The sequence below is a fragment of the Pantherophis guttatus genome, chromosome 1 (assembly GCF_059756535.1).
Source record: "Pantherophis guttatus breed Tessera chromosome 1, ASM5975653v1, whole genome shotgun sequence".
Lineage (NCBI taxonomy): Eukaryota > Metazoa > Chordata > Lepidosauria > Squamata > Colubridae > Pantherophis > Pantherophis guttatus.
In genome coordinates, this window is record NC_142063.1 from 248,054,694 (window position 1) to 248,071,453 (window position 16,760).

Sequence of the window (16,760 nt, forward strand, 5' to 3'; positions counted from 1 at the left end):
CACCTTTTTAAGGTTGTACTCAGTAATTCTAAAGAAGGTTAATGGCTCTGCAGCCAAAACAGGGTTAGAGAAGAGAGCAAAGGAGGCTTCGTGGAACCCTGAATGGCCAACTTTAAAATCATTAATCAAACATTTCAAGGAAGTTTTAACTTCCCGGCAAACATTTTTTTAAAATAAGCCCTGACTCTGAAATTGTATCCTTGAGAATGAATGGGCCTTCATGTCTATGGAGCTAGAACCTGTATTGAAGAAAGCTTTACACATAAATTATACAGGCATTGGCTTCCTTATTAGAAATGATCGTGCAATGGAAAAAAGAGGTGGAGATTAAGAATGTAATCTGTACTGTTAAGCAAATTAAATAACTCAGACAACACAAAGTTTATTAAGCACTAACAAAATGTAAACAACAATAAATCAATAAAATCTTTTTAAAAAAAGAAAAGAAATGATCATGGCAACATGGATGCTTCTTTTGATGTGATACCACAATCGTGATACTCATTTGCCTATCCTCCAAATTACCAACTCACTAATTTTGCTTGTCTGTACATGCACATAGCATAGAGGCAGCCTGTTGAATCAAAATACTCCAAATAAAGCTTAAAGGATTTCATGCATAAATGTAGTCTTCCAGACCTTTAACCAATGGGTTAATGCTACAACAATTTATGCCCAGGCAAGATGTCAGGAAGTGTTTCTTGACTGTATAAGCTATCGGCCATGGGAATGGGAGGCCACATGAACTGGAAAGTCCTCCTTCTTTGGAGGTCTTCCAATAAAGGCGGGATGCCATAGATATCGTACAGGATTCTTTCTTGAGCAAGTGACTAAATTATATGATGTCAAAAGGTTGCAATAGCAAAAATAACTTCCCCATTTCCTACTCTCTAGCAATGTTGGAGTTAAGTAATTTTCACACACATAGCACTTAGCATGGTCTAAATTTAGAATAAGTTAATAATATTGTGTTTTAATATTGTGCTTGGTAACTTCTTCTAAACACATTTAACTACAGAACAAGCTATGTTATTTCTATTGATTTGTTACTTGTCCATACTCCACCCACTTCCACCACCCACCACCCACACTATAAAACATTTAAACAAAAAAGGAAAGTATTCTTCCCTTTATTTATCTGGTTTGCAAATTTCAAAATAGGTAGAAACATGACTTGACTGAAATAGTTATTTGAAATGGGCTACTGCATGAAATCTATTCAGACTGATAACTCCTGGAATATTTTGTGGAGATTAAGTATGAACACTTAATGGCCACAGCAGTGTCGTAAGTGATAATCTGTCATTGGCAATAAAATATTCATGGAAATTAACATGACGATTTTGTTTTTGTTGCCATGAGGTCGGGACCTGCTGATCAAGCTCCAGTTTCCCTGGCTATTTTGCATTTTTTTTTATCAACTACTCTTAAATATGGATGAGGTTTCACTTAAGCAGCCATACTTTGTATGGATTCAGGAGAGCACTAGCCCAGTTCACAAGCCATTTTTAGGTTACAGAAAGTCTCAATATTTAATAAGGGAGGAAAAATCAGCTTTTTAAAATATCAGTTCTAATGCTCTTTGATAATATATGGATATTAACAGTTCAGAAAAATGGAAATGTTCTTTGTCAGTGTGAATTAATGTATAGAATGAATATTTGTATTTGTATTTGTATTTAATCAAATTTATATGCTGCCCTTCTCCCGACGGACTCGGGGCGGCTCACAAAAATAAAAAGCATCACACCATAAAATAATAAATTAATTTTAGTTAATTAAAATACTCCAATTAAAACCCTTAGAAAAACTAAAAACTAAAAAAACTCCCAGCAGATCAGGCGATTTGTTTAAAGAGCCACGTCTTCAGGTTCCTACAGAAGGAGCGGAGATTGGGGGCTGTGCGGGGCCTGGTGGGTAAACCATTCCAGAGGGTTGGCGCACCCACAGAGAATGCCCTCATCCTGGGCGCTATCAGCCGACATTGCCTGGCCGACGGTACTCCGAGGAGGGCAGCCCTATGCGAGAGCACTAGTCGGTGGGAGGCCGGTAGCAGGTGCTCCTGCAAGTACCCTGGGCCCATGCCATGAAGGGCTTTATAGGTGAGTACCAGCACCGTGAAGTGGATCCTTAGGCCCACTGGCAGCCAGTGCAGCTCATACAGGAGAGGTGTGACACGGGAGTAACGGGAAGCTCCCGTAACAACCCATGCGGCCACATTCTGAACTAGCTGGAGCCTCCAGGTGCACCCCAAGGGCAGCCCCATGTAGAGGGCATTGCAGTAATCCAGGCAAGAGATGACAAGAGCATGGGTGACTGTACGGAGGGCATCCCTGTCTAGAAAAGGACGCAACTGGCGCACCAGGTGAACCTGCGCAAAAGCCCCCCTGGTCACGGCTGTCAGGTGGTCAACTAAGGACAGCCGTGGATCCAGGAGGACACCAAGATTGCGAACCCTTTCAGAGGGAGTAAGCAGCTCCTCTCCCATCGAAAGTGATGGGGCCGCTAGACCAGGGGATGCCGGCATCCACAGCCACTCCGTCTTGGAGGGGTTGAGTTTGAGCCTGTTCCTACTCATCCAGACCTGCACCGCCTACAGGCACTTAGACATCACAGAAAGGGCATCCCTGGGTTGATCCGGGATGGAGATGTAAAGCTGGGTAAAGCTGGGTATCATCAGCATATTGCTGATACCTCACCCCAAAACTGTGAATGATCTCACCCAGCGGCTTCATATAGATGTTAAAGAGCAGGGGGGAGAGAATAATTCGGTGGTATCAATAAAGGTCTTGAAAATAGAAATGGGTTCAAGCAACTAATCCCTACTTATATGATATGTATAAAGGTTTGGCTAAATGCCCTACCTCCATGGCTTGTGTCAATTTGTGTACATCTAGCAGCAAGGCAAAATATGTCTGGACAGAAATCTTTTGCAAAGGACAAATCAACTACAGTCTTATGGAATATCTCATGGCAAGACATAGACTTAATGGGAAATCAATGAATCTTACGCTTTGATTGGTATTGACTGGGTTTGCTTAGTTATTTTTTTTAATATCACAGTGCGATAATTTTATATTTTATCACTCTATAATATAGCCTTCCCCAATCTGGTGCCTTCTGGATGAACTGGATTATGGCTGTCAGAATTCCCAGTCAGAAATTTGGGGATTTTGAGTTATCAGATGGATGGATGGAAACAGTTATTTACATTTTTAAATGGAAAAGAGATCTTTTTGTGAATGTGCAAGTCATAAACTCTTGAGTTTCATAGCCACTTAGCTTTGTGCCATTCTGTCTGTCTACATCCATATGTGAGGAATGGTTCTTGGACACTTACAATCAGAATTCCCTGGCCTCCATCCTTCTGCTAGAAATAGGAAGGATTTTGGCTTTTGAAGAACTATGTATGGTGGAGTTGAGGTTGCACTAGACATCCATTCTGAACAAGAATTCAGGTATTCATCTTTTCCTTAGGATCTCTGACTAACATGGAATCTCTTCAAGATAATGGAGGAAAGGCAGATAAACAAAACAGAGATATATATACTTCAGACTGGACATGAATATTTAAACTTTCGATTCAGTCTCTTTCTCCCTCCCACCCTCTCCCTCCCTCCCTCCCTCCCTCCCTCTCTCACTTCTAATTTTAGAGACTGGCAATCTCATTCACAGAGCAATTCTGGATGGTGTACAGTTAAAAGCTTTCTTGGAACTTGCATATTAAATCTCTGCAATATGTCTTTTAAGATTCCTATAGAGAGAGTTTGTTTATTTGAGACAGACCAATATGACTTTGTGATGTCCTTGGAGTATTTCTTATGCATTTTCTTGTGGGTTTTCTTTTAGTTACTAAATATGATCAAGGCCGATCTGATCTGTAATTCCATTTTTATAATCCTAAAGGGTTAAAGGTTTAAATTAAAAGGGGAAGGGTGTTCTATTTTACCTTTCTTTTATTTTCTATGTTATAATTGTTTTTGTATATTTCCTATATGATTGGTTATTCTTCTTTCAATTACCAGAAAGCAGATGTAATGGGATTGGAGGAGGATATCAAGTCAGATACCTTCTGGAACATAAATGGGCAATATGAACTCCCTAGTCACTCTCCCAAGAGAGGAGGTGGGGCCCAAGTGTGAAGATCCAGTGGGCATATGGAGACTTCCAATTGGAGATATCCAGTTTTCAAGCCTATGGGTCAGTCAGCTCTATTATAGTTAAACAGACACACAGAACATAATTTATGTTTTTAAGGAACAGGACAAGAGAAGCCATCATTTCATAGAATGGGTATTCTTAAACTTATTCAGACATATTTGGGAAAAAAAGTCTTCAACAACACTCTCAAATTAAGGGCAAAAGTTGAATTTCAACATGTATTTCCCCACAAGGACATTGACCAGAACCAGTTCTGGAACTGTGTACTTATTCAATATCAGCTGTTTTTGACATTTGAGTCAAGCTTTTCCTGGCTTGATATTGATTTATGGTATCTGAAATTGACTGAAAGTTGGACTCTTTCTGCAGTGCTGCAGCTCTATGGAAATTCTAGATAGCCATTTTTCTGATTGTTGCTTCACTAACCTCCCAGCTTATTTTCCACTTAGAACATTAGCATACTACTCTTGGTATCCTTTACTTAGAACACTTCCCTTTTCTCCTTTTCTAATTGGTATAGTCATGATTGCAGCTACTAGGAAAAACATTTTAAAAGGTACCAACGTACTGTTATTTCACCATTACCACTCACCATGCATTTTATACATAATAGAATAATGGTGGTTTCATACCAACCAGTTAGATTTTTCAGCAAAGAGCCAGAAACAAGAACATAAGCATTGATTTGATGGCTATCCATCCAATCCAATCTGTCCATCCATCCATCCATCTATCAAATTTGTTATGTTTGTATGTGTCGGGGGATTTCCTTTTCTATGGAATGAAGTAAAGAGATTTTTATTTTGCAGTTCCAAGTAAATATAGTAATCAAGGAAAAAGAGCAGAGATGAAATGTTCAAGAGTTTGATCTATTTATATCTTTCTTTCAGCGGGGGACCAGCTGGCAGGAAACACCAGGCTGCTTCAGGAGTTGTTAGTGACTAAAAGAGATTGCTTTGTGGAAGGACTTCCACTTCAGGGATCAAATCTGAAGAATTTCATCATTCTTTAACAAAATATTGTATGTTCACTTCCTACAGAAGATGTTCTATTCTCACTGGTAATGTGAAATGGAGCCACCATACCTGGGTGGCTGTTTCTGGCCTAGGCCTTGAAATTCCTAAGGATTGTAGAGCAATTTGTGATCAGGTCTCCATCTCATCTTGAGGTGATCTGGATCACTACAACAATGTGACGCAGTGCGTCATCCTTCTAAAAGGATGTCAACTTTTCATTTTGCTGAACGTAGAAGGAGGGCAATGAAATGATTGGATGCCTTTTTTAATTGGAAATGGGCCTTTGGGCGTGCACCAGCACATATGCAAAGCCTCTCTCTTCACTTCAAGACTGAAGCACTGTGATTCTCCTTTAGGCACTTTGCAAGACCACCTCAACTGAAGAAACCTCTTTGAAGCTTTGTCAAAGCAAAGTGCTTCTTTGAAGATCTACATAGCCCTACTGGCAAGCCCAAATGCCTCACAGATGGGCTGCTGAGTCAAAGGGACTGAAATTGTAGTTTTGAAGTCTCTTGAGATAAAAAAGGACTACAAAGAGAAAATCAATGTCAGGCTTTGTGAATTCAAAGAGAGAAAGGACATATCTTTTCTGATCTTACAGTGAAAGTGCAAGGTGAATATAAATTGTGGGTGGAGTCCGCTATCATAATATTACCTATCCCCCATTTACAATGCATGTTCACTGTTTTATATTTGAGGATATGAAACAGCATTATATCAATAACCATCTGATACATAAAAATAAATTAGGGTGCTTGATTTTGAAACAGATTCTCACATAAGATGTTTGAAATGTGTCTTCAGTGCATATGTTTTCTGAGTGTTCTTGACCCGTAAGCATCCATACAACGTAAACCAAAATAATGCTTAAATTTGGTGAAATATATTTATGCTCCAAATTAGAACACACTATTATTTGCTGTCAGTTGCACAGCAGGAACCCAAAAAGTAATTGGTTTTAATTACATAGGGAAGAGTACAGCAGGATGAACAGATATACTCATTGATTTTAGGATGTGTCACAGAGTTAGATCCTTCTTCCCCCCAACCACCTCAAAGTCAATAAATCCATCTGTCTCCCATTTAAGCATCTCCCCAAGGGGGATGACCTCTTGCATTGCCTACTGCAATGGACTGTTTGAGGATGGTGCCTCATTTGTTTTAAAGGACTAAAAAACAATACACAGCTAACATTCATCCTTCCAGGCAGCTTGCATCCTGAAAGATGGCTGGTATCAAGGTCATGAGCTAATAGGACCAAGATCGGTGAGCTAAATGCTCTGAGGAATAGCAGTCTGAAATTGTAACTTGAACAAATGAAATCACGTTGCACTCAACTAATGAAGCTGTGAGTGTAATTTTAAGAAAACATTGAAAAGATAAATGGCCCTCTATCCAGTCCTCTAATCGCCACAATCTGCTAATCTTGGAAAGCCATTTAGGGTTTTTTTTTAATTGGTTGGCTGCCAATTTTTTTTAAAAAAATGAAATTTTGGATCAAGATCCAGCATGCTGTGTTTGTGGTTAGACTATGCTTGTTCGTATCAATTTCTTTTCTGAGTTAAATGGCATTAAGTTCATAGATTTTCTTAGTTCATATTTTCTTGGTTTATGTATAATTTTAGAAAGCAATATATTAGTGTCTAAAGTTGAGTGGATACAGGGAATTAATATTATATATTAGTTTTTTTTAAGCTGCCAGAAATTCAGTATCATGTCAACCCTCCCCCCAATAGATTATAATATATGTATTTTTCTCTTTAAAAAACAAACATGATCACAGAAAATATTATCCATTATTAAATAGAAAAGTAAACTGCCTAGAGGAAACTGCTGTAAAAAAAACCCTAGGCCCTAGTTTTAGATTTTTATTCATTGGTAAAAAAAATATCCTGCTGCTAAATTATAAGTTTTTATTTTAAAGTATTATTTTCAACTGTGCTTTCATTTAAAAATCAAAGTGAGCATGAGTGTACAGTATATTTCCCAGCTTTCTTTTGCAAAAGTGAAAAAAAGAATAGGTAAAATATTTGCTGTTGGGATCCAAGTAATTTTAACTAGAAATGTCAGACACGGAATCTGGGAGTTGGGATGTACAAAGAATGTGCTGCACAGTGAGTTGGGTACTCTTATCTGTGCATTGTTATATTGCTATAATTGGTTGTTTGGACCAATAGAGAACAAGAGGTCTTTCCTCACATGCATCTAACCACTGCTTGGATACATATGCCCTGGCAGCTTTCCCCCCCTACCATGTCTTGTCTCCAATCCATATGTGAGACATCTTAAAATTGCTCTTAACTCTTCCACTATTTAAATAGTGTTTTCCCCTTTGAGCAGTTAATAACCCATGACCCCACTCCAGAGGAAGGATACTGCAAAATCCCCATTCCCTCCCCTCTCCTGGGGAGGCAAAATCTCCATTCCCAGACCATTCTGGGGCCAGCCAGAGATGGTATTTGCCAGTTCTCCAAACTGTTCAAAATTTCTGGTACCAGTTCTCCGAACTGCTCAAAATTTCCGCTACTGGTTGTCCAGAATCTGTCAGAACCTGCTGGATTTCACCCTTGGTCCTGGAGTACTGTCACCTAGGAACATTTTACTCTGGACATTGGGAGAGTTATTGGCATGAAGACCAGATGAGCTTCAATAGCAACTACCAGAGATGGCATTGTGGTGACTTGTAGTAAAGTGGGAGAAAAAGAATTCTGTGTCTCTCACTCCTGGTTCATAGTGCAGGCTCACCACTATCACACTCAAATCAAATTTAAAATTTGAGGGACAGTGCCTATTGAGGGGGAGCTGATGTGATGGGTTACAGTGAAGTGGCAGTTTCCAAGGAAGGATGGAATATATTCCAAGGAGGGGACCAATATAAGAGGCAAGACAGCCTGGAGCTGGATAGGAGGCAAAGAAAAATTGTTAGGATAGCCACTCTCTAGAATCTCCCAAGGCATATCCTTTAGGGTAAGAGTAATAAAGGTTTAGTCTGGGAAGATTCTATCTATTGGATGTAAGCAAATAAAGAACTGAAGTTTGGCTGGATTATTCTATGTCGTTCTTGGTCTGAGCCTGACAATTGTGAATAGAATAGAGTAGAGTAGAGTAGAGTAGAGTAGAGTAGAGTAGAGTAGAATAGAATAGAATAGAATAGAATAGAATAGAATAGAATAGAATAGAATGAAATGGAATGGAATGGAATGGAATGGAGCACAATACAATACAATACAATACAATACAATACAATACAATACAATACAATACAATACAATACAATACAATACAATACAATACAATACAATACAATACAATACAATACAATACTTTATTTGGCCGAATGTGATTAAAGATAAGCAATACCAAGAATTGTAAAACAAGACAAAATCAAATTTATAAAGTGGGTCCTAAATGGAAAATTCATAACTTTTGTATTAATGGTTTCCATGTTTTTATTTCAGCCATGTACCGTTTGGCTGGCTACTGTGTTGATAGCATAGCTAGAGTCTGAGAGGATAAAACCTGTAATAGTCTTCTTCCTGGGAGGTGGATGTCTGATCCTTGCACAGAATCAGATTCAGATTCTGTGGTGGGAATTGGTTCAGAGGCCTAGATCATAAAGAGCCTTCTCTCCCACTTTGCCAGCCACCCCTCCTTTCTGGGCAGCTGACCCAAAGGCTGAAAGGGGGGGGGCATATGTGTAGCAGGTGGGTGGGTATGAGACGGCTGAACTTGTCAAAAACATTGTGAATCATAGCAGTGAATGGTTTTCCTACCAGCTGCTGAAGGCTTAGAAAGTGGAGGGAGGCAGCCTTTGCAGCATGGGAAATCCAAACCCAGTACTCCAGCTAAAACCCAGAAGACCAGCGATTGGGATTATGGCAAAAGTTATGAACTAAACATGGTGGGAACTGTAAACTGGACAGGGAACTTGACTGTTCCCCCCTTTTTCATTTTTGGAAAAAGCTATATCTGCTAAAATGTATTGCCTGGCAATTATAGACTAAACTTGGAGTTTCTCCTTTTCTCATGTCAAATAATGTTTATAAATTGAAAAAGGTAGAACAAGAGGAAAAGAGGAAGAAGAGGAAGTCAACAATTCTCTTTCACAAATAAATCCAAGAAGGAAATAAAGTCATTTTATATGTGGGCCAACTCATTGTTTCATGATGCCAGCTGTCATAAACTAAGCACAGCTCAATTTTAACTACATCTTTAATTTTCTGGTGTAAACAAGAATTTCAAAGTGTCAGTCATATGGTCTACTCTAAACACGTATAGAAAACATTATGGAAAGGAAATTACAGTTGAGAGATTGCTCATGTCAATCAGCATTTTAGACTATTTTGTTAAGAAGTTTTCTTAGTGCGAAATTGGACTGGTACATATACTTTTTTTTGTTTCTTCAAATCAATCTTGAGTCCTGGCAACTGCAGCTTTCTTGGAAAATTTTTCAGATGTAGTTTGCCCTTGCCTCCTTCCTAAGGCTGAGACAGAATGACTGGCCCAAAGTCACCCAACTAATTTCATGCCTATGGCAAAACTAGAATTTATGGTCACCCAGTTTCTAGCCTGATTCCTTAATCGCTACACTTCATTGACTCTCCCACATGTACAATTAAAGAACTTTAAATTGCAATATATAAAGCAAGCCTAGACCATGTACATTTCCTTTTAGATGATGGGATGCTGCAGGTAAGGTATCCACCAATAGTAATTTGAAGGAATATGTATCCCAAATCTCTTTGCAAATTCAAGTAGCTCAAAGCATTCTAATTCCTTCCACACCATTATATATGTGCTTAAACATTTACCTGCCCTCATTACCTTCTCCAACAGATGGAATTCATATTCATTTTCAATATATAGTTTTCATTAGGATGACTGGGTTTTTTTTAGGTTCTCTTAAGTTGAAGATGCTATGAAGGATAGTTGAAATATTCGTGCTTTCTAAGACAATTTTTAAAGAAATGCTTTCTAAGATGCCTTAATTATTAAGTCCATATATATTCAAGCTCTGCTCAATTCTTTTGCTGCATGAAATATACAAATGCCTCTTTCTCTCTTGAATAAGAGAACTATTAAATAGCTAACGATTTACTGTCTGTTCATGATACTTGGTATTTGATGCATCTATACGTCTGTGAACATCTATGAAGTTCAGCTTCCAAAAGTTTTGGAAATATATTTATTTTTGTTTTGGAGCCCAAGGCTTTGCAAAATTCTTCTTGTATTTCCCTGCCAGTTTCACACTATTTTGATTGAAGTCAATTGTCAGCTTTATCAGTAAATAAAAGTTAATTTGGCTTATAGTAATTATGATGCCTGGGGAAACTCGTGAAAAAGCCATGTGTAGTCCTCTTGATGATTTCTATTAACTTAAAAAGTAAGAAAACAGACAGGAGCCGTCAAATGTTAGCAATCTTCCTTTTTTGTTCTACTCTAAAGAACTGATTATCTCACTGGCAGTCTATAAATCTTGCTTTGCACTCAAGATTAGAGCGAACAAGTGAAGCAATAACATGCAACACAGTTGATTATTCCAGGTCAAGGCATGCCCTTCCATTCCATATTCCTACCTACTTAGGTTCTATTGCAACTGAGCATGCCCAGTCTTGACTGAGCTTTTTTTTTTTTAAAAAAACTTTTTTAAATCTTCTGCCTTATGTAACTGAAAACTCCAGGGTCTATTAATACTTTCTTCTTGGGCTTAAGTACAATTTAAATGGAAAACACATTAATATGTTTGTGGAAAAAAGACTCAGGCTCACACGTATCTATTGTGACTATTGATTTTGCCAACCTACATCATCATCACCACTATCATAAATATTATTATCTATACAGTTGTGTAACAAGGCAATTTGAGAAAAAAATGCACACATTCAAGTTTTATCTAATGGGTTAGCAAGTGGTATGCAGAACAGAAAAGATGAATTTTCACTACTAGTCGCAACTAATAAGCGCACTGGTACTGAAGAGGGAATATAAAAACCTTTTGAAATACTGCTCATATTTTAACACAAGTATGAGGGGAGGAAAGCATTTACCATAAACAGTCTTCTTTAGCTATGGTTCCAACGAAAATTATCTTCTATACTGTGAATAAGATTTTAAATGAAGTTTCTATTTTTCCATAGAGCACAAAAAGAAGATAATTCTTATATGACTCTCACAGCTTGAATAAAATTTCTCAGTACTTATTCAAAAATATTTCTATTTTTTTTTAATGATACCAAAGTTCTCAGAAATATGTGGAGCATTTGAACCAATGTGTCCTTATGGTGCCTCTAGAAGGTGATTTTTTAAAAATTTTTTGATCACCTTGACATCAAGAAGTACTGGCCTGGTTTTCATGTTGCACCTTAAATTACAGTACCAATGGTCAAGATTTAGGAATGTCCTTATTTGCAAATAAACTTTTGATATTCCAGATATTCCTCAAGACATGATTATGTCATCAGACCTGGGAGGGTCTGTGTGTCCCAGGCAACTGGAGATTTATTAGATGGCTCCATTACTGAGGCTTTGTACTCACTCTCCTTGTTTGCTTGGAGTCTGTGTATATTTTTAGTTTTAATTATCTTAACTTTTAATGCCGATTTTTCTAGTTTTAAATGTCTATTTTTATATATGTATTCTTTTTATTGACTATTGTACATTGGCAAGAGTCTCATCTCATGAGATGGGCAACTACTTAAATGTGATTAAAATAAGTAAAAAAAAATTACTGCCATCATTTTCATTGCTAGTAAAACCATACACTTATCTCATAATAAGTAACAACGTTTTAACTGTAGGTATGTGATAAACATTGTAGAATATTTATTTAACTGTTACCCCTTGCACATATGTGCTAGTTTTTCCTGAATCTAGGGGGCGGTGCTCATCTCTGTTTCAAAGCCAAAGAGCCAGCGCTGTCCGAAGACGTCTCTGTGGTCATGTGGCCAGCATGACTAAATGCCAAAGGTGCACGGAACGTTGTTACCTTCCCACCAAAGGTGGTCCCTATTTTTCTACTTGCATTTTTTACGTGCTTTTGAACTGCTAGGTTGGCAGAAGCTGGGACAAGTAATGGGAGTTTACCCCATTATGCGGCACTAGGGATTTGAACTGCTGAACTGCCGACCTTTCAGTCAACAAGCTCAGTGTCTAAGCCACCGAGCCACCGCATCCCCTATTTAACTGTTAGGAATTGCTTATTTTAAATGTACAAAACAGGATGATATTAGAATGGTCAGAATTATGTAGAAGTTTAGGTGTTATTAATTAGCGTTCATTGTTAGTTGCTTTAGAACATAAAAACTTTTTAAACAGAGGGCCAATTCACCGTCTCTCAGACTATTGAGGGACTGGACTGGCTGGGTGGGCATGGCTAGGTGATCATGTGACTGGGTGGGCATGGCTAGGAGGTCATGTATACCTATATATATAGGTATGTGGCCCATGGGCCCTAGTTTGAGGACCACTGCTTTAGAAGAACCAGTCTTTGCCAAGTTTTGGTAGTCAGCTGTAAACAAACAAAAACCTAAAGTTTCCCAAGACAGATATCAAATAAATCTAAAAACCAAGAGATTATTGCCAATTGTATAAAAACGGCCCAGGAAATTGCAGAAAATTCAATATAAAATATATACCAGTGATGGCGAACTTTTTAGGCACCAAGTGCACCAAGTGCATGCGCACGCCCAAACTAAAAGGCGTGGACATGTGTACATGCGCAGCAGAGCCCCGAAGACCAGCTGACTGGTGGAAGCAGGGCATCCCAACACCAGCAGCACAGCAAGAGGTAAGATCTTTTTCTTTTGTGAGTTTCTGTTTCATCGTTTGCAGGGAAACAGGAGCTCACGAAAGAAACACCACGGAGATCTGACCTGGGATGACGGCGCATGTGCCAGTAGAGAGGCATGCTATAGGTTTGCCATCACACACACACACACACACACACACACACACACACACACACACACACTAAATTCTAGTTTTTTGATTGCTAGGAATTCAAGATTTGTGAAACCTGAGCTATTGGAACCATAGATAAACCCCAACTTCCAATAGTTAGTTTGCAAGTAATGTACTAATTCTGAATAAAATCTTACTCAAGAAGGAGGCTCCTCTTATGGTAACCTGGACTTTCAGTCATTGAGGAGGTATTTTAGAGCTTATTTGACTTATTGGTCAAAATAGGTATTTTAGGAATTATTGGTCAAAACCTACTATCACACAATAAAATGGAATGCTAATACAGTTGATTTAAACTGATGCTATAGGCCAAACATTCTAACCAATGAGTTTTTAAGATACTGCGAATGGATCACCCACAATCTATCAGCCAATGAAAGTTGAAAAATTGCTCATAGGCTGGTGTATTATGTACTGATTTCAGTGATTCTCTCATTCAGTAGGTAGAGATCTGATTCAACTTGTTAAGATAATTGCTTTCTTCAACATCATAGCAATAGTTTATTAACAATTACAGTAGAAAACTACCAAACATAATTCTAGGTATGAGCTTTAGATAAACATTTTTATTTGAAGTTTTTTTTTAATAGCAATGACATGGTTTTAATTGTAGTTGTACACATTCAGAGAAATGGGCAGCCATATACATTTGTTGAATAAATAATAAATATATATATTTCACTCTTATGTTTCATCATTTACATTGCCACTAGTGTTATCTTAAATATATGTGTAATGTTTTTCCCCAGCACTTTACTAACTTTCATTTCATTTGGAGTAATTCTCCCCACTCCCCACATCATTCTAAGATATTCAGCTTAGGCAGCCTTATCTTCTCAGCATTGCTCCTTGCAGGTTTCAAGGGTGATTGCAAAGGAAAGCACAGATAAAAACATAACCAAATCCCCAATATTCTGAACTCTCTTATCTTGCTACAAGTAGTCCAGCCAAATTAATCTACTGCCCTGTTCTTTATCACCATAAATGTGCATTTTCCCTCTCTCTGGTGAAATTAGATTCCATCTTCAATTCATATACAGTTCATGCCTTAAAGAACTGAAGTGAAAACTTATTTCGTTCTTGTTCATACAATTTCCTCATCCATTCCTTTGGATTAGGGGAAAAAACAGTGCTTCAGTCAGGCACTTTTCAGCTAAAAGAAAACAGTAAGCAACAAAATAAAAATTTCACACAGGGAGAAATATTGCACGACATTGTAGGTCATTTAGGAAAATAAATTACTAACAGATATGTAGGCAGACTTCATAACTATAACTATAACAAATATAGTTAAATTCATATTTTTATTCTACCATATAGTTTTATTTTCCTCAAAAGCAGTAGAGAAACACATATCTTTCATATAATCACAGTAAAATATACTTTCATGAGACAGCTATTGTACAAACAATATCTATCTATTCATTCCATTCTTCCCTCCTTTCTTCCTTCCTTCCCTTCCCTGGTTTCTTCCAAAGAATCTTAGGAATTGTAGTGCTATATAAAAGTTTAATAAATCTTCAATGGCTCTTCTCACAGAGATAGAATTTCCAAGATTACTGTATAAAGAGAACAATAAATTAATCAGATTATTTCCTCTATATTTTCTGATGATACCCATTAACATTTAAAAAGTCTAACCCACCCCAAATTTAATTGCCCTGAATATTGTTATAATAGCATAATCCACAATTTTGTTACAAGAGCATAACTTCCAAAATATGAGTGGTGGATCCAGAGTACCATCCTTTCATATATAGTGACTAATGTATATATATATACATTGCAATAAGGCCAAGCGCTTATTTCAGGGTTAAAAAAAAAAAAAAAGACAGGTCTTATTTTCAGGGAAACACAGTACTTTCCCCATCCCATTTGTCTCAAACATGGGAATTTGCTGTGACTAAACTTCTGTGAGCCTAGTTTCTGTCAAAGTTCAAGAAAGGGTCAGAGAAATGAAGAGGTCGAGAATTTTAGCTAATCCAGACACCATTTCACCATTGTCCTATTTGGTGCTGCATTATCTGTCACAGTAGTACAAACACTCCATTTTGATCCAAAGAGGCCTCAGCAGAACTTTATTTTCTTACAGATGGAGATGGTGTTTTATAGTCCTGAGGCATCTTTTTAGAGACTAGAGGATGATAATTTAAGCATACAAGCATATTGACAATCATATCCCTGTAATTTTATATATCATTCCAGAAAGATAGTCAGAGAAAGCAATGCTTATTTGTTAAAATATGTATCCTGCCTTCCCATCAGAAATTCAAGGCAGTGGTTTTATTCTCCCTGCCTACCCTCCAATAACAATTTTATGAGATAAGATGGAGTGATGAATTGGCTCAAAATCAACCAGTAAATTTCATTGGCTGAGGGCAAACCTGAACTGGGTGTCTCTATATTTTAGCCACCACATGACAATAGTTTAGATCTTTGCTTCCACCACATTTTTAATCTCTGTTTATACACAAACTATTGTACTTTTTGTGCAATACTACTTCATTGTCCTTAGAGAAACAACAGAAAATTACTCTTGTCTTTAAATATTCATCACATGGAAGCAATATTTTAAGTTTGACTTATGTAATAATAAAAACGCTAACACTCATCTTTTCCTTCATGAAAAGACAAGGAATGATGATTGATGAGTTATTAAACAAACAGATTATCTGGGAAATGTTGAGTGGTGTCAACCAAAGTGCTATCTATGTATTTGAATTATACTATGTTATTAGTTATATAGTTGGGCTGTGTAGATTGGGCTTGATCTGCTTCATGCAGTCACTTCATGCACCTGAAGCAATATCCTTCCACAAAGCATTCAAGGCATAGCCCCTTTGATTTGATTGGCTACCTTAGTTTGATAAAAGGGTTTCTTGTATGTTCAAAAGACACTCCTATTAGGTGAAATAATATAGCCAGATGCTTTGCAGAGTTGTTTCAAAAGGGCATTTTCAGCAACCTTCCCATTGAAGTGAAGTATCTACCAAGGATTTGTATAGTTATCAGTGTTTCTTCTGGATTTATAGCTAGCTATTACTGGAAGGCCAATTGTTATAAGACTGAGTGTGTTTTAGTAGTGTGCCCTTGGGAGACCAAATCTTGGTTGGCTGAAGTCATAGAGGTGAAAATAAAGTTAAGACAGATTTGTTCATTTTTTAAATCCATTTCTTGTTTTGTGTGGATGGGGTGGGGTGGGATGGGATGGGGTGATGTGGTTTAGATATTTCATTTCACCTCATCTCATCTCAGCTATTTGATCAACTTTGCAAATGTAATCGAGAGTCATAAACGCAGTCTAGATTACCCCAGAAATGATTCAATATAATTCCTGAATTGTAACAAAAATCCATCTCCCATAATATTACATTAGAGAAGCATAAATGGCTGTTGGTGTTTTGCATCAGCATGGACTCCTATATAAATGCCACACTTGAGTTTGATAAGGAGATAAAGAATTTTCACATTTCATAGAAATCTGTTTAATGGTTTTTGAGCTATAATTCATTACGTCCAATGTTTTGTGAGGAATGTTCATGCTCCTTCTGGCATATGGTAGAACTGATTGCTATGGCTAAGGAAGAAGTGTAAGGAATTTATTCTCTAAGCAATAAATTAAAT

General features: G+C 37.4%; 1 long non-coding RNA gene across 1 annotated transcript; it reads left to right on the top strand.

Annotated features, from left to right (window-relative positions):
- Positions 1 to 4,025: 4,025 nt before the first annotated feature.
- On the top strand, positions 4,026 to 5,948 carry LOC148116820 (uncharacterized). Its single transcript, XR_015733847.1, has 2 exons — positions 4,026 to 4,200; positions 5,052 to 5,948. It is a non-coding gene; the product is annotated as an uncharacterized LOC148116820 (long non-coding RNA).
- The last annotated feature ends 10,812 nt before the right edge of the window (positions 5,949 to 16,760 follow it).